This window comes from Tachyglossus aculeatus, chromosome X3 (genome assembly GCF_015852505.1).
Source record: "Tachyglossus aculeatus isolate mTacAcu1 chromosome X3, mTacAcu1.pri, whole genome shotgun sequence".
Lineage (NCBI taxonomy): Eukaryota > Metazoa > Chordata > Mammalia > Monotremata > Tachyglossidae > Tachyglossus > Tachyglossus aculeatus.
Window position 1 is genome coordinate 13162118 of NC_052099.1, and position 22636 is coordinate 13184753.

General features: G+C 41.9%; 1 protein-coding gene and 1 non-coding gene across 3 annotated transcripts in view; both read left to right on the forward strand.

The window, feature by feature from the left end:
* Positions 1–22636, forward strand: part of PTBP3 (polypyrimidine tract binding protein 3) — a 181922-nt gene that overhangs the window by 56701 nt on the left and 102585 nt on the right. The window lies entirely within an intron of this gene.
* Positions 5911–6049, forward strand: LOC119949041. The gene has a single exon (XR_005457138.1). It is a non-coding gene; the product is annotated as a small nucleolar RNA SNORA7 (small nucleolar RNA).

Sequence of the window (22636 nt, forward strand, 5' to 3'; positions counted from 1 at the left end):
GCACTGGGGCAGATACAAGATATTCAGAGCCCACTGTTGGGTAGGGACTGTCTCTATATGTTGCCAACTTGTACTTCCCAAGCGCTTAGTACAGTGCTCTGCACACTGTAAGCGCTCAATAAATATGATTGATGATGATGATGATGATGACACAGTCCCTGTCCCACATGGGGCTCCCAGTCTAAGGAAAAGGGAGAACAGATATTGAATCCCCATTTTGCAGGTGAGGAAACAGAGGTATAGAGAAGTTAAGCGACTTGTCCCAGGACACTCAACAGGCAAGTGGGAGAGCCGGGATTAGAACCCAGGTCCTTTGATTCCCAGGCCTGCTTGCTTTCCACTGGGCCATGTTTCTTCCCAGTAAAGATGACAGTAATGGGTAACCAACGCTGGCACCAAGGGTGGTGATTATCCTCCTCCTTTTCTGTTCATATGAGACATTGGCCTACTGCTTTCTCCAGCCATTAATGACCCCTCTACTGACTCCTCCTGCTCATCTCCTAATATCTGCCAACTCCAGCTGCAGTCCCCCTCCCTCCCTCCCAAGAAGAGACTCCAAGCCACAGTCTACCCCTGAAGTCTCAACTTATTCTGCTGCTCAAGGATCTTGGCTCTCAGGCCGCGCCACCCCCTTCTCTGGAGAGATGAAGAAGCAGCCCACAAAGACACCCGTAGATGATGAGAGAAGTTGCGGGTCGGGGGAAAAAGGGAAGAAAATTTGAGAGTAAAAATGTCAAGAAAATAGAAAAGGTTTGGAGGTGGTACATAAAGTGTAAGTAGGACATAGAGTAGGTGGATGGGAGAAAGTGGGTATAGAATAGGTAGGGGAGAGTGTGAAGGTGGTCAATGAAGTGACCAAAGGACATGAGTAATCCCTCTGACTGAGTGCTCTGCACACAGTAAGTGCTCGATAAATCCGATTGAATGAATGACAACTATTATTAGGGAAGAGGAAGAATGGTTGAGCTCCATCCTCTGTGTAACAACCGACTTGCCTGTTGGTCTGGCCTAAGTAATTCAGTAATAAGGAAAATGGGATTTACGTAGTGGACCTAAAAAAACAGCCCGGGGTGAACCTCACACAGTTATTAGTTTATTACTTCCTTCCCTTCTCCCCCTCCCGGCCCTGGGTTGATAAGAGCTGGCATCTGTATGGTGATTACTGTCCTTAGAAAAAAAAATGGTAGGTTAATAATGATTTTGATTATGTATGTATGTCTTACTAGGACAATAACATCTAGAAGTATGCTATTAACTTGAGAGAAAAAAAGACGTAGCCAAAAATCTGCCAAAGCTCAACATAGCTGCTTTATTCTAGAACCATTGTCATTAGTTTCGCATTTGACTGTAGTTAACTTAACATTGGACTGTACCATTTCCAACCCTTTTCTATCTTCTTCGCATTTTTTACTCTCAAAATTATTTCCTGTATTTTTCAAGTCATACTAACTTCCTTTTTTTCCTTGTTCAAACATAACATGTCCAAAACAGAACACCTCATCTTCCTACCCAAACCCTGCCATCCCTTTGACTTTCCCCTCACTGTAGACAGCACCACCATCCTCCCTGTCTCATGAGCCCTGGGTATTATCCTCTGCTCATCTCTCTCAGCCTACATAGAGAAGCAGCGTGGCTCAATGGAAAGAGCATGGGCTTGGGAGTCAGAGGTCCTGGGTTCAAATCCCGGCTCCGCCAATTGTCAGCTGTGTGACTTTGGGCAAGTCACTTCCCTTCTTGGTGCCTCAGTCACCTCGTCTGTAAAATGGGGATTAAGATTGTGAGCTCCACGTGGGACAACCTGATCACCTTGTATCCTCCCCAGTGCTTAGAACAGTCCTTTGCATATAGGAAGCGCTTAATAAATGCCATGACTATTATTATATTCAAAATATAACCAAATCCTGTCCATTCCACCTTTTTTATTTTGTTATTATTATTTTTTAGTGGTATTTGTTAAGGGCTTATTGTGTGTCAAGCACCCAGGCAGATACGAGACAATCAGGTCGGACACAGTCCCTGTCCCACATGGGGCTCCCAGTTTAAGTAGAAGGGAGAAGGGGTATGGAATCCCCATTTTACAGTTGCAGAAACTGAGGCACAGATAAGTGACGTGATGATCTACCTATTAATCCACCTTCACTTCATCGCTAAAATCTGCCCTCTCCTCTCCATCCAAACTGCTACCATGTTGTACCACTTACCTATCTCACCTTGACTAAAACATCAGTCTCCTCTCTGACCTCCCTAGCTCCTGTCTCTCCCCACTCCACTCCATACTTCACTTTGCTACCCAGATCATTTTTCTAAAACAAATTCGGTCCATGTTTCCCCCTTCCTCAAGAATCCCCAGTGGTTGCCCATCCACCTCTACATCAAAGAGAAACTCCTTACCATCTTGCTTTAAAGCATTCAATAACCTTGCCCCCTCCTACCTTACCTTGCTGATTTCCTACTACAACCCAGCGTGCTCACTTTGCTCCTTGAACGCCGGCTTATTCACTGTACCTTGATCTCGTTTATCTTGCCGCGACCTCTCGCCCATTTCCTGTCTCTGGCCTGGAATTATAATAATAATAATGGCATTTATTAAGCGCTTACTATGTGCAGAGCACTTTTCTAAGCGCTGGGGAATTTACAAGGTGATCAGGTTGTCCCACGTGGGGCTCACAGTCTTCATCCCCATTTTACACATGAGGGAACTGAGGCCCAGAGAAGTTAAGTGACTTGCCCTAAGTCACACAGCTGACAAGTGGTGGAGCCGGGATTTGAACCCATGACCTCTGACTCCAAAGCCCGTGCTTTTTCCACTGAGCCACGCTGATTCACTCCCTCTTCATGACTGACAGGCCACCACTCTCCCCACCTTCAAAGCCTTATTAAAATCACATCTCCTCCAGGAGGCCTTCTCCGATTAAACCCCTATTTCCTCTGTTCATTTCCCCTACTGCGTTGCCCTTACACTTGGATTTGCAGCTTTTATTCACCCCACCTTCAGCTCCGCAGCACATATGGGCATATCCGTAATTTATTTTAATGTTTGTTTCCCTATCTAGAACGTAAGCTCCTTTTTTATAGTCCTTGTTAAGTGCTTACTATGTGCCAAGCACTGTACTGAGCACTGGGGGAGAAACAAGTTAATCAGGTTGGACACAGTCCCTGTTCCACATAAGCTTGTAGCCTTAATCCCCATTTTACAGATGAGATAACTGAGGCACAGTGGGAATCTCAAGGCTTGAGATTCCATTTTAGTTGCTGATTACTGTTTAGTGTTGAGCAAAGTGTGCAGTCTTTTTTTTTTTCTTTTGTGTCTTAATCTGTAACTTGGTGTGCCGCAAATGACCCCTCAAATTTCCTTTGAAACAATTTTTGTGTTGCTGTAAAGCCCTTGCAAGTGCAGAATTACATATGAGTGGCAATGTCAGCAGCTGTCACGATCAAACTAATCTACGCATTTCTGGAGAACTAAGAACTAAGGAATCAGTTTGTTCAGGAGTATGTTCAAATGTAAGCTCTGAACGTCTGGGTTTGTTCTACTCCAAAATCTAATATTATCTTCATAAACTTTGTTCGGAAATAGATATTTCTTTTGACATTTTGCTAGCTCATTGCACTTGAGATCTATGCTAAAAATGGCAGTGTATAACTTTTTCTATTAACAAATAGAGTAATTTCTCATCATAATCCATTTTTCAGGGCAAAACTGGGATTTATGAAATAAGCTGTCCACGGTTGAAATGTTTTTATTTATTTTTCATACATAAATCCACCTTTAAGGTAAAGTTGCATGTTTTCAGATATCTGGTCAGTTTCAGCTTCCTCCCCTCCAATTCTTTCCTTGACCCCCTCTGATCTGGCTTCCGTCCCCATCACTTCACAGAAACTGCCTTTTCTCCTTGCCAAATATAATGGCCTCTACTCCATCTTAATCCTCATCTACCTCTCAGCTGCCTTTGACACTGTTGACCACCCCCTTCTCCTGGAAACATTTTTCAACCTTTGCTTCACTGATACTGTCCTCTCCTGGTTCTCCTCTTGTCTCTGTGGCTACTCCTTCTCGATCCCTTTTGCGAGCTCCTCCTCTGCCTCCCTCCCCTTAACTGTGGAAGTCTCTCAAGGCTCAGTTGCCGCCATGGATTTAATTACTATCTCTATGTGGATAATTGCCACATGTACATCTCCAGCCTTGATCTCTCTCCTCTACAGTCTTGCATTTCCTCCTGCCCTCAGGACATCTCTACTGGGATGACCCGCGGACCCCTCAAACTTAACATGTCCATAACATAACTCATTTCCTTACCACCCAAACCCTGCCCTCCTCTTGATTTTCCAATCACTGTAGACAACACCACCATCTTCCCTGTCTCACAGACCCGTACCTTTGGCATTATCCGCAACTCCTCTCTCTCATACAACTCACATATTCAGCCTGGCACCAAATCCTGTCCGTTCAGCCTTCACAACATGCCTAAAATCTGCACTTTCCCCTCCATCCAAGCCGCTACCTGGTTAGTCCAAGCACTTAACCTATCCCACCTTGATAATTGCCTCAGCCTCCTCGCTGACCTCCCTCTCTCCTGTGGCTCCCCACTCCAGACCATACTTCACTCTGCTGCCTGGATCATTTTTCTAAAAAAACCCATTCAGTCCGTGTTTTCCCACTCCTCAAGAACCTCCTGTGGTTGCCCATCCACCTTCACATCAAACAGAAACTCCTTACCATCAGCTTTAAAACATTTAATCACCTTGCCCCCTCCTACCTTACCTCCCTGATTTCCTACTACAACCCAGCCTTTACACGTCACTTCTCTAATGCCAATCTACTTACTCTACCTTAATCTCACGTATCTCGCCACCGACCACTGGCCCACATCCTGCCTCTGGCCTGGAATGTCCTCCTTCTTCACATCTGATCACTTTTCCCACCTTCAAAGCCTTATTAAAGGTACATCGCCTTCCAAGAGGCCTTCCCCGACTAAGCCCTTATTTCCTCTTTTCCCACTCCTTTCTGTATTGCCCTAGCACTTGGATTTGCACCCTATATTCACCACTCCTTTAGCCCCATATCTGTCTCATCTTCCAAACTATAAGCTCATTGTGGGCAGGGAATGTGTCTTCCAACTCCTTTATATTGCATTCTGTTGTACTGTCCCAAAACTTTACTATAGTGCTCTGCACACAATAAGCACTCAATAAATACGATTGAATGATTGAAAATCAACCTGAATTTTTATTGCATTATTTGAAGTCAGGGTTGTAATTACACTGTACAACATTGTAATTTTTCCTATTGATGTTTCACATAGCTTATATTGGCAGGTGATATATCCCAGTACTCAGAGTGGCAGTTAAAATTGCTGTTTGACTTTTGATTGTAGGTTGAAGACTTACCTTTTTTACAGGAGTAGTGAGAAGGTTGTCTGGTTAGGTGGTCTTTTCATTTTAGTTTATCTTTTGGATTTAGTATATTCTTTAACTGAACAAAACAAGTGGGGGCCGGGGACTGTGTTCAACTTGATTATGTTGTATTTACCCCAGTGCTTAATACAGTGCTTGGCATATAAGTGCTTAACAAGTGCCATTAAAAGAGTTTTTTGCAAGCTCAGTTAATTTTATCCTTAGCAATTTGGTTGGTGGATGATTTAGTATAGTTCAATCCTCAGTCTTACCTTTTTATATCAGTAGATTTCCCAGACACAAGGGTTAGATTTATGAATAAGTAATATAAATCACATTATTGATTTATGAGTAAGTCCTGTGAAACAGTTCAGCCAGCAGGTGTTTACCGAGACTCATGATCCAGGATGGGGGCTCAGGGGAGTGGATGGATATCTGTCTCTCCCTCCCGTCCCACCAAATTTTCCCCAGGGGCAGCTTGGTCTGAAGTAAATGAGAGGGGAGTATTTTCTCCCTCCCCTCTTAGGGTTGCACCTGGAGAGTTTCGAGTACTCTACCAGTCATGACTACGAGAGGGAGAGTCAAGCAGAGGCATTCCCATTCCATTCCTAGCTTGGGCAGTTGGCTAGTGAGTGGAAGGCAATCTGCTACAAGTCAAAATTCACCTGTGCCGGGCAGCAGCGGCATGGAAGAGAGTCAAGGGCGGAGACCCAAGTTCACTGCGCAGAAGGTGGCAATGGTAAACCACTTCCGTATTTTTACCAAGAAAACTGTATGGACACACTACCAGAACAATTGCAGATGGAGATGGGGTATTCTGAGAGACGTCGCTATGTCTTGGAGACGACTGGACAGCATAAGGCAGAGTTTTCTCCTTCCCTAAGGTACCCAACCAGGGCCTAGCCCTCCTGCTCTTGCTCAGCCCGATGGGCTTTCCCTTTAATTTTTTTTTTTTCAGACTTAGCTGTTGTTTTCAGGAAGGCAAATGTTTGTTGGGCTTCTAGCTGGCTGCCTTTTATGCTAGGCAGGGTCCTGACTCTTGGTGGTGAGAGGGAGTGCCTAGCTGCTCAGTCATGGGTTCAATCAATCAATCAATCGTATTTATTGAGCGCTTACTATGTGCAGAGCACTGTACTAAGCGCTTGGGAAGTACAAATTGGCATCACATAGAGACAGTCCCTACCCAACAGTGGGCTCACAGTCTAAAAGGGCATGGAAGGGGACTCCTCTTCCAGGATGCTGCAGGGCAAAACTGTCTGCACCTGTGGCTGCAAAACCAGAAGCGTACCCCCCCCCCCCGCCCCCCCACCACACCAAGCCCTTGATCGTCTCTCCTCAGACCTTGTATTGGAACTGAATGAACAGCCTTTTCATATTTCTATAAGAAACAGAAGATATTACACCGTGGTTTATCATGTGAGAGCACTTAATCCCTTGGAATACTATAGCAGCTATTTTTGACCAATTGAAAAGGTGGAATGAAAATATCAGGGTTTGTGGAATTCTTTAAAAAGGGCTTTGCTCTCATTTCTGAATTGAGGAAGAAAAAACTGAGTTGTGATTCACAATGGGTGGCTTTTTGGAAAACAAAGATGGAATCATTGATGCTTTTACAGACTCTTAAAATAACACCGATTGTCTTCTCTCCACTCTCCTTGCCCCCCCCCCCCCAAATAATATCATCCATTACCTTCTGGGCTGGGAAAGTGACAGTCTGGAATGCTAAAGCTAGTGAAATGTAAGCTAGTGAATTTGAAATATAATGAGGGAGAGTGCACATAAACTGAAAACATATAATAAAGGAAAAAATGAAGAGGTAGATACAAATAAAACAAAAGGAGGCAATTAAAGGAAATAGATGTGAGTGCTAAAGTGGCTGATGGGGTTGTCAAGTAATGGGGAATGCCTCTTTGAAGAGGTGGCTTTTTGGGAGTGCTTTTAAGGTAGGGAGGGACTTGGTTTGGACAAATCAAGTTGGGGAAGGAGGGCACCTCATCAACCCTGTGGAAGTCACATCCCCTTAATAATAATAATAATAGTAATAATTGTGGTATTTGTTAAGCACTTACTATGTGCCAGGCACTGTGCTAAGCACTGGGGTAGATACAAGGTGAACAGATTGTACCAGTTGGGGCTCACAGTCTCAACCCCCATTTTACAGATGAGGTTACTGAGGCACAGAGAAGTTAGGTGACTTGCCTAAGGTCACACAGCAGGCAAGTGGCGGAGGCGGGATTAGAACCCGTGACCTCTGACTCCCAAGCCCGTGCTCTTGCTACTAGGCCATGCTGCTTCTCTGCAGTGATTGCTGCCTGGATTTCCAGTTATGCAGATTTGCCATGCAGTGATCCATACCATCTCCCTGCTCCTGCCCAGTCTTCCCCATTTCCCGGATTCCAACTTTCCCGTGCCCCCTCGGTTAACTCATACCCCCATCTTTCCAATCCCCGCCCCCCAGCCCCCGTGCAACCTCCCTCTATTGTACACCTATTTTTTTTTTTGTCTGATTTCTTTTTTTTAACAGCTCTGACAATGCCGAGTTCCGCTGCTCCTGACACCATTTCCATGGCTTGGGGTCCCCACTTTCTGGGCTGTAAATCCAGTGAGCTGGGGGTGGACCTAGGTGGGATCAGAACTGGGAAAACAGGGGAGGGGGCAAGGGAATACGTTCAGCCCTATGAGAGACAGGCTCTACACCTGCCCGGATTATCTTGTATCTACCCCAGTGTTTAGTACAATACTTGGTTCTTAGTAAGCACTTAATACCACAATTATTATTATTAGTATTATTCTATGGGCAACTTCCCTCTCCCCCCCCGTCCTATTTCAAGCCACAACCGTTCCTTTATCAAAATCCTCCTTGAATCCTCTATATCTAGGAAGCATTCTCAGAAAAGATGGGCTAAGCGATGATTTGTACCTTAGAATGGTCATATGTGTAATGTCTTAAAATATAAGTAGAGATTGCTATTTGTATGTTCTCTGTAGTGATAGTACATCATGGGTACACAAACTTTTAATGCTGCCAGTATACTTTTTATTTTTTGAGATCTGTTTGAAAAGCATGGGCGACATGAGAGGCAGTATTGTAACCAGGGGCACATAAGGCAGCTTGTGAATGTCAGAGATTCCTTCTCATTTTAAATTTCTCTTTTTTTATTTTCCCTCTCCCCTCCCTTCTCCCCCAACCAGTATTGGAAGGGTGGGGAAACTGATGTATATATGCAGAGTGGATGATGCCCAGGACTAGGAGTTAAGAAGCCCTGACTGATTATTCTCTTCACAATTTGCTAGCTCTGTGCCCTTGGGAGGATCATCTAATCAGGAGATTGAAGGTTCGAGATCTATAGTCATTTTATTTTCCCCCCTCTAAACTGTAAGCTCCTTGTGGGCCATTGCCTACCAACTCTGTTGTATTGTACTCTCCCAAGCCCTTAGTACCGTGCTCTGCACACAGTAAGCGCTCATTAAATACCGTGGATTGATCCATGAGAAAATAGGGATTAAAGTATGTCTCCTACGTCTCCTCATTGAGATGTTCCAAGTAAAAGATGTGAGCTTTTTTTAGAGCTAGGAGCCATAGAAGAATTTATACAAGCACTTAGTACAGTGCCCTACACACAGGTCTTGTCTTGTCTTATGCCGTCGAGTTGTTTCCGCCCCAAAGCGACACCACGGACACATCTCTCCATGTTCTCCATCTGCAGTCGTTCTGATAGTGGATCCATAGAGTTTTCACAGTTAGCCCTCCGTAAATACTATTGATGACGATGTAGAGTGCCAAGAGCTCTTCAGGTAGAATTAGGTTGTTTTATTTTTAGTTCCTATACACCTTTCCTTCAGGGTGACATTTTCTTAGGCAGTGCTAATGATTCTTCTTGATTTCAGTTAAAGCCACTTTCTTCTAATCGAGGGGGATAGTCAGGGTACTACAGTGATAGTGATTTAGTGTTGTTCCATACATTGCTCCATTTAATGATACACTTACTCCCAATCCAAAGCTTATACAATGGGAAAAAGTTATGCATTTTTAGAAGCTGAAGTAACTCTTTTAGGCAAACAGGGAACATTAGTAAGTATTTAAAGAGGGGACTTTTATTTACTACCTCATCTCAATAGCTGTCATAGTGGAATAATTTAAGTTCGGCTACTATTTTTTCAAGTGGCAGAGAATTCTTCGTATTGGATTCAATTCATTCATAGTTTCTGATCTTTTTCCTTTTGTGAATGAGTCGCATCGACCTTCACCGTTCTTTTCGTTAATCCAGGGGCAGAGGAGAAATGCTCCTTGAGAATTTGAAGTTAATTTGATAAGGTATTTGAGGAATTGTAGAAGATAGACAATTTATTGTAGATTTTCATCAGGATTGGGTGGGGGTTTTTAACCCCACATTTGGAAATGGATTATGCCATTCTCGAGTGAGACCATTGCTGCCATTACTCTGTTAATAATGATAATAGTAATGATAATAATTATGGTATTCGTTAAGCGCTTATTATGTGCCAAGCACTGTTCTAAGCACTGGGGAAGATACAAGGTAATCAGGTTGTCCCACATGGGGCTCACAGTCCTAATCCCCATTTTACAGATGAGGGAACTGAGGCACAGAGAAGTTAAGTAGCTTGCCCAAGGTCACACAGCAGACAAGTGATGGAGTCAGGATTAGAACCCACATCCTCTGACTCCTAAGCCTGTGCTCTTTCCACCAAGCCACGCTGCTTCTCTAGAACATTTAGAACTGAAAGCTGCTGGTACTTGTTATGCTCTACCTTTTTGTGACCCTGGAATTTTGAACTTGTTAGAATACTTTTGGAGTGAGAAGGAAAAAAAATCCAGCGCGTGATTTTGAAGAGGGGGAAAAAAAGATTCTGCAAAAAGTAGATAATTATCCATGCCAGATGTTCACTCTAGTATCTGTCCCCACTTGCCTTTGTGTGAGAATGAACTGGGAATCAATGAAAAAAATTAGGAATTTCCTTTTCATTTGACCAAATATATCTTTTTCTTCTAATTAACAAATACCTTTCTAAATTTTATTTCTCGATGGTAGGTAAAAGTTATTTTCAGTCCTAATTATTTGCACAAGTAACCAGAGGCCCTCAGCCATATGTGGCCCTTTTCTTGTTCCATATTGCCATTTAGTGCCTCTGTCTTGTCTTTATCCTTCACTCCTTACCTTACTCACGACCAAGTCCATTTGCAGGAAACAAAAACCGACAAACCAGAAATTTCTGATTTTCCTTTTGATGTTTTTTGATGAGGAAAATGCTCATCATTGATGTTTTCTGTGGGTTTGAACGAGTGCCCCTTGGTATAAATTTCTAAACAGGGTTGGTCAGGGGAGTTAATTAGTGTTTTAGATGTGCCAGAGCTGATATTGTACTGTGCATAGAGTCCTGGAATTGTGGAGTTAATAATTGTTTCTGGGATCTTTAGCCACTAGAGGGGGCGATATATTAATTTGCTATCAAAAACTAGAAGTCAATTTGAAAGAATCCAATTCACATTATCATCATCAATCGTATTTATTGAGCGCTTACTGTGTGCAGAGCACTGCACTAAGCGCTTGGGAAGTACAAATTGGCAACATATAGAGACAGTCCCTACCCAAGTGGGCTCACAGCCTAAAAGGGGGAGACAGAGAACAAAACCAAACATACTAACAAAATAAAATAAATAGAAGAGATATGTACAAGCAAAATAGCGGGGCCTTACCCTGCAACTTGGCCTTTTGTAAAGCAGTCATATATTGCCCCCCCCCCCCCCATTTTTAACGAGCGCCATGCAATGTCTGATATTGCATTCCTTTGCCAATGAAACTGCTGCTTAAAACACCCCAGGTGTGTTTATATACATCCGTGTAGATTCAGTTTTGAAACTTGTTCGGAGATGTTTGTCCAAATATTCCCCTCAGATACACAGATTTAGCTGGTGATGGTTTTACAAAGTCAGCTGCATTCCTGAGTCTTGAGTTGCAGAAGGTGAGAAGCAGCCTGGCTTAGTGGGAAGAGCATGGGTTTGGGAGTCAGAGGTCATGGGTTCTAATCCCCACCCTGCCACCTGTCAGCTGTGTGACTTTGGACAAGTCACTTAACTTCTCTGTGCCTCAGTTCCCTCGTCTGTAAAATGGGGATCAAGACTGTGAGCCCCAAGTGGGACAACCTAAGAACCTCGTATCTATCCCAGTGCGTAGAACAGTGCTTGGCACATAGTAAACACGTAACAAATGCCAACATTATTATTATTATTATTATATCAAGTTACTCATCATCATCATCATCATCAATCGTATTTATTGAGCGCTTACTATGTGCAGAGCACTGTACTAAGCGCTTGGGAAGTAAAAATTGGCAACATATAGAGACTGTCCCTACCCAACAGTGGGCTCACAGTCTAAAAGGGGGAGACAGAGAACAAAACCAAACATACTAACAAAATAAAATAAATAGGGTAGATATGTACAAGTAAAATAAATAAATAATAAATAAATAGAGAAATATGTACAACCATATATACATATATACATACTCGATGATGTTTTATGTGCATTATAAATTAAACCATTGTCTTTACCTCATTTCGTGGCACAATGGCTTAAAGAGGTGTATCTAATTGCACATTGTTCACCAGACCAGATTTTCTTAGCTGGTGGCTACCTTAATCTTGTGTCTAATTCTTGCTTGACGGCTGAATAAAATCATTTCTCCCCACATTTACTATTAAAAACGTTTCCTCTTGGGCTCCTTAATTACAATGGTGTATTGCTTTTATCTGGTCGACAGTATTTCATTACAGAGCTGGACAAGTGTTTCAATAATTGATACATGAGACAATGGTGCTGGATGTATTTTAACTTAGCCAATGAGTTAACAGGCATATAGTACAGCTGCTGCCTGTGTCAAACTTCAGCCATGTTTCTAGGGAGATTGCTGATCAACTTGTTGATCCTGTGTTGTTGTTGTTTTTTCTTTGCTCTATCAAGATGCCTGCCTCCATTCATTTAGTTTGTTTGATGGTGTGTTGAAGTGACAGCCTTCTTTGTATAAGGTTAATTTGTTTATCCCCAAACAAAACTTTTTTTTATGGTTTTCTTCTCTACAAGTTCCCCTCCTCCCTTGCTCCTTTGTCAACCTACCTTCAGCCTTATTGCAGCTCTCCTTTATTTTCTCCGAAAAGTCTTCTTTTTCACTACTTGTAGAATTCCCTTTGAGATACGATTTGTTTTTTCTGCTACTCTTTATATTGACTGTGCTTGCTGAAGACTTGGCAGCTTGAGAGTTTAAGGAGATGTGTAAGGTATTTAATTTAGAGTTAGGACTCTTGAATAAAGGTGAATGCCATAGGCTCTTGTTCATCCTGTTCTATCATTATGTTAGAGAATAATTATTTTTAGAATTCCGTGCCTCATTTTATCTCATATCGTTAATGAGTTTTTTCTTTGACAGTAAGAGAAAATTATTTAGTCTTGAATTGAGATGTTTACATCATTCAACTTTAAATCGTAGATTTTAGCTGCCAGAAATACTTTAAAATTCAAGAAGTGACCTGTAACTATAAGGGGGGGAAGAGAGGGAGAGAGAGAGTCTGTGTGTGTGTGTGTGTGTGTATATGTGTGTAGAGCAAATGGGGCTTGAGACTGGGACCGAAAGACATTTTATAAGGAAAAAGCATTTTGTTTTTGTTTTCAAATTTTTTTACTTGATTTTTAACCATAAAATGTTAGCTAATTTTAAGAAAATAAGGCCTTAATGCATCAATAATAATAAAAAAGCTCTTTTGCCACCTATTTAATGTTTCCATTTTGGCCTTATTCATATATAAATTGTGGTACTTCTATATTCACATATATATGTAGTGTATATACATTTGTATCTCTATCTATATACATATATAGCTACCTATTCTTGAGTTTTGTTAAACCCTGAATAAGAATGATGCCCATGCAGTAGTCTGTTCTTAACTTCCAAAGGTACTGCTTGAACTGTCTTGAATTGAAAATGAAAAAAAATCCAGCTTTTAATTCTTAAAATAGAGTGATTTGTTCTTAATTGTCATTCCTGCAAAAATATGGCCACTGATAGGCAGTCACTGTCTATAAACTAAAACAATTCTGATGCTTTGGATTATAACTTACTCTGTGAGAATCATGCTTACTTTCCCCAAGACAATATTGGTTAGGGACTTGTGTTCTTAAAATTTGTACCATAATCACATTTGCAATTGTACTTTTTTCTGCTCTTTCCAGCTCATATCATAGTAAGCATTTTTCGTTTGTGTAATTCTTTAAAAACCCACCAAAAACCTGAATAGCCTTATTTTGTACCTGGGTAATAATTCATTGGTGCTACATATTCTTTGACAAGGAGAAATAAGCCCCTTTCCTGATAAGAAATTAAGAAGCCATTCTCAAATTTAGTTATAATTTTTGACTTGAAACAAATTAAAGAAAAAAAATGGAAAGCAGTTAGGTAGTCTAACATTGCTACTTGTGTAATGTGCTTAATCATTGCATTTTCTTGGGAATGCTTTATTCTTTCAATCATAATATTGAAGAGTGATGGAATTGTGAAGGTTAATCATTTATTCTGGGAAATTCTCTGTGTGCCTTTTTTAACCTTTATAAAGGCAGACAGTGAACATTGTGGTTTAAATGTTACAGACATTCAAATAAAATCTATTGTGTACATCTAAAGGGGAAGTAGCCCTTGATTTTTTTTCTTTGTAGTGAAATGTAGTTGGAGTAAAATGGAACAAAATGTAGCTGACTGCCTATTAACTCTAATTCCGAGTTTTTTTAATGAAGGTAATTTCATTATACAATATCACAAGCCTCAGTAGAGACAGGAAAGCTCCACTTTTTAAAAATTGAAATGCTCATTTGAAAGCATATTCATATATACTTGATCCATGCTACATTAACAGGAGGGTCTCTCAAAGTGGGTAGTTAAATTGCTTCTTTGGGAAGGGACAATTTTCTCTGGCACATTGCCTTAGAATTTGATTTTATTAAAGGTAAACACATATGAGTTCTTAAAATGGTAGTGGACGTTTCATATTTTTTTTTGATTTGGTGATTCAGTGCTTGCTTCAAATATACTATGCAATAAATCACACATTTCAGTTATCTTCAAGGGCCTACTGCAAGACAATTTATAATTGATAAATTTTTGCACAGTTTTCCTGAATTTACTCTAGTGTGGGAAGTAATTATCGTGTTCTCGTGGGATCTCAGTCTGGATCCCTTCCTGAGCTCTTGGGTGGAGAACAAAAACATCATACCAACTCTTATATTGTAGTCTCCTAAGAGTTTATTACAGTGCTCAGCACACAATGAGCGCTCAATAGGTACGATTGATCGATTGATCATAATGTTCTTTAAGGCTGAAGTATGCACCTGCCTAAAGTCTGGCCACTTATATGAAGTATTTGAATGAGATTGGATTTTTTTTTTAATTTGAGGAAAAATTGGACCCTAATGGAAAATGCTGAAGTCAGCCTTAAAGGATACTTATCAACCAAGGTTACCAGCTATTATGAATAGGTCACAGATTCTTTAAAATTTTTAAAATTTTGAATGATCAGTTCAGAAGAGCAGTCATTTAGCTGAGAAGCAGCGGGGCCCAGTGGAAAGAGTACGGGATTAGGAGTCAGAGGTCGTGGGTTCTAATCCCGGCTCTGCCACTTGTCAGCTGTGTGACTTTGGGCAAGTCACTTAACTTCTCTGTGCCTCAGTTACCTCATCTGTAAAATGGGGATTAAGACTGTGAGCCCCATGTGGGACAACCTGATTACCTTGTATCTACTCCAGTGCTTGGCACACAGTAAGCACTTAACAAATACCATAATAATAATAATAATAATAATAATAGTAATTTAGCTAAAAAGTATTATCAGAGAAAAGTAAAATATCATTATTTTACTTTCTCCTTAACGTGTTTCCTTAACATGTGGTTTTGCAAGAATTCAAGTACTGCATTATAATAATAATTAATAATCATTGTGGTATTTGTTATGTGCTTACAAAGTGCCAAGCACTGTCCTAAGTGCTGGGATAGATAGATACAAGATAATCAGGTCAGACACAGACCCCGCTCCACTTGGGGCACTCAGATTAAGTAGGAGGAAGACCAAGTATTGAATCCCCATTTTTGATGAGGAAACTAAGGCACTGAGACATTAAGCGACTTGCCCAAGATCACACAGCAGGCAAATGTAGAGCTGGGATTAGAACCCAGGTCCTCTGATTCCCAGGCCCAAGCCCTTTCTGGAGAACTGGGTGTTGAGTCAAATTTGGGCTTCTACGTTGAGTGGTATCTTGCTAAATTTTTTTGCCTGGAGAATGATGATCAATCAGGTTATTGAAATGCTCTATAGCCGTGATTCAAAGTAGATATACTATATTCTCTCTGCAATTCCAATGGAATTGCTTTTCCTCTTGCCTTGTCTCACTGTGTGTTGCTTGATGGTACGATAGGACTTGTACAATGACTTTGTTGTTGGATTTTTCCCGAAATCTTAATTTTTGCATTCATCCTATGCATGCACATGCATTTGATTGAAGATGTATTTGCTTGATTATCCATGACTACAGGAATTTGCCATTTTTTTGATTTTCGATAATAGTCCTCACAATAGGTATACTCTAAATGACTTGGATTAATAAAGAATGTTGTTTCATATTTTAAAAAAGTTGCTGCTGATACTTTGTTCTAGACAGCGGGAGTAGAGGAGGAAAAAATCAGTCCTATAATGCCACTTTTTAGGTAATCCTGAAAACATTTTCCCCTCATATTGGAGCCTAGATTTGTAAAGTGGGAGTAAACCAGTGTTGGCCACTTTTCAGTTCTGAGTGTGGGGACAAACATTTGGTGGGGTGCCAGAGGCAGAACAATGAGGGAGACAGGCATTCAATCAGCAATACTTATTGAGTGCTTACTGAGTGCAGAACACTATATGAAGAGCCTGGGAAAGTACAACGTTACAGTGTTGGTGGACACATTCCCTGCCCACGGTGAATTACCGTCTAGAGGGGGAGACAGACATTAATATAAATAAATACATTATGGATATGTGCATACGTGCCGTGGGGCTGAGAGAGAAGTGAATGAAGCGTGCAAATCCAAGTTCAAGGGAAACAAGTGAATGGGAGAAGAAATGAGGGCTTAGTCAGGGAAGGCCTCTTGGTGATGTTCCTTCAATAAGGCTTTGAAGGCAGGGGAAGTGATCGTCTGTTGGATATGAAGAGGGAGCGAGTTCCAGGCCAGAGGCAGGACGTGAACGAGGGGTCGGCGGTGAGCTAGACGAGATAGAGGTACAGTGAGTAGGTTTGGTTTTGTTCTCTGTCTCCCCCTTTTAGACTGTGAGCCCACTGTTGGGTAGGGACTGTCTCTATATGTTGCCAACTTGTACTTCCCAAGCGCTCAGTACAGTGCTCTGCACACAGTAAGCGCTCAATAAATACGATTGATGATGATGATGATGGTTGGCATTAGAGGAGCGAAGTTTGCAGGCTGGGTTGTATTAGGAGAGTAGTGAGGTCAGGTAGGAGGGTTACATCAAAGCCAATGGCAGTGGTTGGGCGTGGGGTGGAGATTCAAAGTGTGGGAGAAGGGAAATGAAGAGCAAGGTTCTCACCCTGGCTACTGTGGTTTTCCTCATCTCAACCAGGCTCTCCAGTCCCGTGAAGGTGACTCATCTGCCCATCCCGCCCCTGTCCAGTCCATCCAGGCATCTGGGAGCCCCCCCTAACCCCCGCCACGCTCCCCCCAAACCTGTAGGGTTGCACCTCCGTGCGGCTTCCAGCCGGTTGTGGAAATGGTGCTTGGAATTTCCACTCCTGTGGAAATGGTGGCAGGTGCTGTTGGTTGTGGTGCCTCACTGTCACTCTCATGGGGGCCCTCATTCCCTTTCCCCTATGAAATTGCCTCATGGTCTAAACCGCGTGAAATTTTCCATGTAGTCAAGCGGTCAGTCAAGCATTAAACTGTGTCCGCAGACTGAGTCAAGCAATCCTCTGCGGAATGCTTGGAAGCCAGTAGAAAATTATTTACTGCCTTTTCGGAGAAGGTTAAGGTAGCGTTAAAAAAAAAATTACCACAACAAAGTAACCTGGACATCGCTAAAGCACTTGCAGTGTGGACATGCTCTGTGACTTTAACGGGAATTTTGCCAGAGTCCATTAATCAATCGAATATTGAAGAAGCTAGTTAACCTAAAGCAGTTTTGAGAAATGAGGTAAAGCACACTGAAGGTTAATGAAATATAAAAGTCAGATTCGCTTTCCTTGAAGGAAATAAAACAATTAAAATCCACTGAAAAAGTCACAAGATAGACAGTCTCATGTACTATGGCAAAGAATTTCATTTTGGAGGGAAGAAGCATCATCATCATCATCAATCGTATTTATTGAGCGCTTACTATGCGCAGAGCACTGTACTAAGCGCTTGGGAAGTACAAATTGAAGCATTTACTGTTGCGATGTTTTTGTCTAATGATGGTTTTGGCTAAAAACTACTTAAATATATGAGAAATTACTATTTTTTTGTGATTTTCAGATTGGGAAACACTTGCTAGAAATCATTAGCACACACACACACCCCCGCCCCCTTTCTGATATTTAGTCTCTTGGAGCCTTATTATTTGCTTTCAGGTATTATGATTTTCAATTATCTCTGCTAATGAGGAAGCCATTGTGTGAATAATTGAAATACAGTGGGACCATGCCGTAGCACTTGCTATTCCCTACACCTGAACTATGGAATCAGGACCCTACCAAGAAAGTTAAGTCAATCCAAAGGAGGTTACTTCATTTGGTTTTGTATTTTACTCTGGTGCCGATTATAGTACCTGCTCTACCCAACGCGTTTTAGAGCGTTGGGTACATTTGAATCAAACAGGAGCTGAAAGAGGTAGCATGGTAAGAAAATGGAGCAAGGCAATTCCTCGGGCAGAACTCATCTTTTGAACTCAGAGTAGAGCCAAAAGTAGCAATATATTTACTCCTTACTGCTCTGTTGAAAGTACCAGACTCTGTAACTATAAAAGGAAAATACTGTGGGACATAGTTAAACCTCTCTGATTTTCTCAGACCTCCATAGCCACTGTGCGGTTCCTCCTGATCCAGGAGCATTTTCCATCTCAATATCACCATGCCTCTGAGAAGCCATCCCACCCTGCGAAAACCTAACTTCTCCTTGCTACCAGAAGACCTCCCTGGTGTTCCAAAAGGATTGTAGTAGTAGAAATAGTGGTGGTTCCACATCTGTCGATCTTCTGAGAGTTTTGTGACGGCCTCGTGCTGTCAGTATGCATGGGAACAGCTTTTATTCCTGGCCTGGCGGGCACAGGATATGCTGGGACCCTCGGTGACACAAGGAAGGCAGTAGTTACCATGTCGCTTTTCTCCGCATCAATCCAGTAGCGTACAGGAGCAGAACACGTTGGGAACAGGGACCCTTGTTGGGAAGGCGGTAGTGAAAACCTGGAAGGTAAGACAGCTGTTCCAAGGATGCTTTTCTCAGCAGGGATTCCTGTTGAACGAGCCACCGTACCATGTAGCAGTCCCCATCGTAGAGGATAATTCCCAAACGGGCAGGAACTTTGTCGAAGAAATAAACAGCTCTGATGAAACTTTCCCCTTGCCACTCAGAAGCCATTTTTGGAACACTGGCACCTCTAAATATGGCATGGATTTTCCCACAGCCAAACCAGGGCTATAAAATCTCTGCCATTCTGGGCATTAGCACTCCTCCGTCTGGAACGATGAAGGCCGAGATATTTTTAAAATCATGATGGGTGTGGACAAGGAATGCACTTAATATGATGTTTCCCAAATTCCATAAAACAGATTGGGGGGGGGGGGGGGTCCCCATCACCGTTTGAAGGTGACAGGTTTTAAAGGAAGGAATGACTTTTTTAAAAATGGCATTCGTTAAGTGCTTACTGTACACCAGACATTGTATGAAGCGTTTGTGCAGATAGAAGATAACCAGGTTGGATACAGTCCTTGTCTCACGTAGGGCCCACAAGATAATCAGGTCCCACATGAGGGAGAACAGATATTGAATCCCCATTTTGGTCATACTCAGATGAGGTAACTGAGGCACAGAGAAGTGAAGTGACTTGCCCAAGGTTACATAGCAGACAAGTGGAGGAGCCGGGATTAGAACCCAGGTCCTCCGACTCCCAGGCTCACTTTTTTACTCCGTGGTCAGGGTATAGAATTTACCTTAGAAGGCCAAATAGAATTCAGTAGGTTCAAGAAGGGGCTATAATGAGTTCCTAGAGGAAGAAGAATATAGAGGGACGAATTAAGGATGGCGCATGAATGGTGAGAAGGGCAATCAGCCACCTTACCATTCCTCCAAGCACCCTGTTCTTACGTTTAGCACTTGCTATGTGCCAGGGACTGTACTAAGTGCCGGGGTAGATACAAGGTAATCAGATTGGACACAGTTCATGTCCCAAATGGGATTCACAGTTCATCTCTCAAGTGGGGCTCACAGTCTTAATCCCATTTTACAGTTGGGGCACAGAGAAGTTAAGCGACATGCCCAAGTAAAACAGCAGACAGGTAGAAGAGTCAGTCTTAGAACCCAGGTCCTTTGATTCCCAGGCCTGTGCTCTTTCCACTAAATCATAGTGCTTCTCAGGTGCTTCTTATTTATATTCTTCCTCTCTAGACTGTAAGCTCCTTGTGGGCAGGGAACATGTCTACCAAATCTGTTATCTTGTACTCTCTCAAAGGGTTTAGTACAGTGCTCTGCACATAGTAAGCACTCAATAAATACCATTGATTCTTGTATTAGGCTATAAAATGCAAGTGATTCAGAATTCATTCATTCAATCGTATTTATTGAGCGCTTACTGTGTGCAGAGCACTGTACTAAGCGCTTGGGAAGTACAAGTCGGCAACATATAGAGACGGTCCCTACCCGACAATGGGCTCACAGTCTAGAAGGGGGAGACAGACAACAAAACAAAACGTGTACTTTGTACATGTCAGCTAAGCAAGTGTGCGTTCTTCAAAGATTGAGCAAGCGACAGCTGAGCTGAGTTGATAGTGGACAGAGTGTACCCAGAAATGGGCTTTTGTATGGAAAGTGTTTTCATTGAAAGCAAGATTAAATTGTAATCTTTGTGACCATTGTAGGAATTTTAAGGACATCTATTTTATTTTGGTTTTTATGTTCTTGTATGCCTTGTTGCTGATTTGTACTTCTAACCCTAAGGAGTGTTGCTTTTTTGTCTTTTAAACTGAAGACTCCATTGTAATCAATCAGTCAATGGTATTTGAGTGCTTAGTTGGTGTAGAGCATTGTTCAATGGTAGACACGTTTCCTGCCTTACAAGGAGCTTACAGTCTAGAGGGGGAGACAGGCATTTAAATAAATTATGGATAGTGTCATTATTATGATGATGTTTTTATGGTATTAAGTGCTTACAATGTGCCAGTCACAGCCAGTCAAATGTATTTACAGTGCGAGGCACTGTACTCAGCGCTAGGGTAGATACAAGGAAATCAGGTTGGACACAGTCCATGTCCCATGTCTCCCAGTCTTAATCCCCATTTTACAGTGAGGTAACTGAGGCCAGAGGAGTGAAGTGACTTGCCCAAGGTCACACAGCAGACAGGTGGCAGAGCTGGGATTAGAACCCAGTTCATCTGACTTTTCATCTGCCCGTGCTTTTTCCACTAGTCCACGCTGCTTCCCTATGTGCATAAGTGCTGGGAGGGTTGAGGGTGGGGTGACTATTAAGTATTTAAAGGGATCCAAGTTCAAGGGTGATACATTGTACCTCCGGACAACTGTGAAAGACTTTAATCTTTTCTCTAAAGACTAAAGATTGTTAAAGCCACTTGCTCTATTGTTGATTTAGTTCTACAACCTGACCATTGATAGTTGCCTTTGGTCATACTACAAACTTATTTAGCAAATTGTATTCCTCAGGCTTGTGGGTTCTGTGTATCATTCAGTGACCTTTCTGCTGAGTGTGTTTTCCTTTATCTCTGCACTTGTACAATACAACCTCATATATGAATTAATTTGCACCGAAGATGGTCTAGGTATCTAGAGCTCTTCAGCTGCTTCTTGTGGTCTCTGCATACTGGATAATAATAATAATAATAATGAGGATTGTGGTTTTTGTTAAGTGCTATGTGCCAAGCACTAATAAGCACTGGGGTAGGTAAATCATAATAATCATAATAATAATAATAATAATAGCATTTATTAAGCACTTGCTATGTGCAAAGCACTGTTCTAAGCACTGGGGAGGTTACAGGGTGATCAGGTTGTCCCATGGGGGGCTCACAGTCTCCATCCCCATTTTAATAGTAATAATCATAATCAATCGTATTTATTGAGCACTTACTGTGTGCAGAGCACTGTACTAAGTGCTTGGGAAGTACAAATTGGCAACATATAGAGACAGTCCCTACCCAACAGTGGGCTCACAGTCTAAAAGATAATATTAACAGTAATAACATATATAGTAATATATAGTTATTATACAGTAATAATATAATAATAATAATAGCATTTATTAAGCGCTTACTATGTGCAAATCACTGTACTAAGCACTGGGGAGGTTACAAAGTGATCAGGTTGTCCCATGGGGGAGCTCACAGTCTTAATCCCCATTTTACAGATGAGGTAACTGAGGCCCAGAGAAGTGAAGTGACTTGCCCAAAGTCACACAGCTGACAATTGGTGGAGCCGGGATTTGAACCCATGACCTCTGACTCCAAAGCCCGTGCTCTTTCCACTGCGCCACACTGTTTCTGTTTTTGCAGGTGGGATTTGAACCCATGACCTCTGACTCCAAAGCCCGGACTCTCTCCACTGAGCCACGCTATCAGTTCCCACACGGGGCTCAGTTTGAGTAGGAGGGTGAACAAGTATTGAATGCTGATTTTACAGATGAGGGAACTGCAGCACAGATAAGTGAAGTGACTTGCCTCAGGTCACACAGCAGACAAATGACGGAGCCAGGATTAGAACCCTTGTCCTCCGACTCCCAGGCCTGTCCTCTTTCCATTAGACCATGCTGCTTCTCAATCAATAAATATCCTTGATTGATCATCTTTATAAGCAAACACCTTTCCCTAGAGAGTATAATGAAAAATGATAAAGCCGATTTGCTGACATTAATAGAAGAGGAAAATTAAAAACTAAAGAGTGACCCAAAGTTCCCTGGATATAGGAATGATACATTTTAGAAAACTGTCTTGGGTCCTAA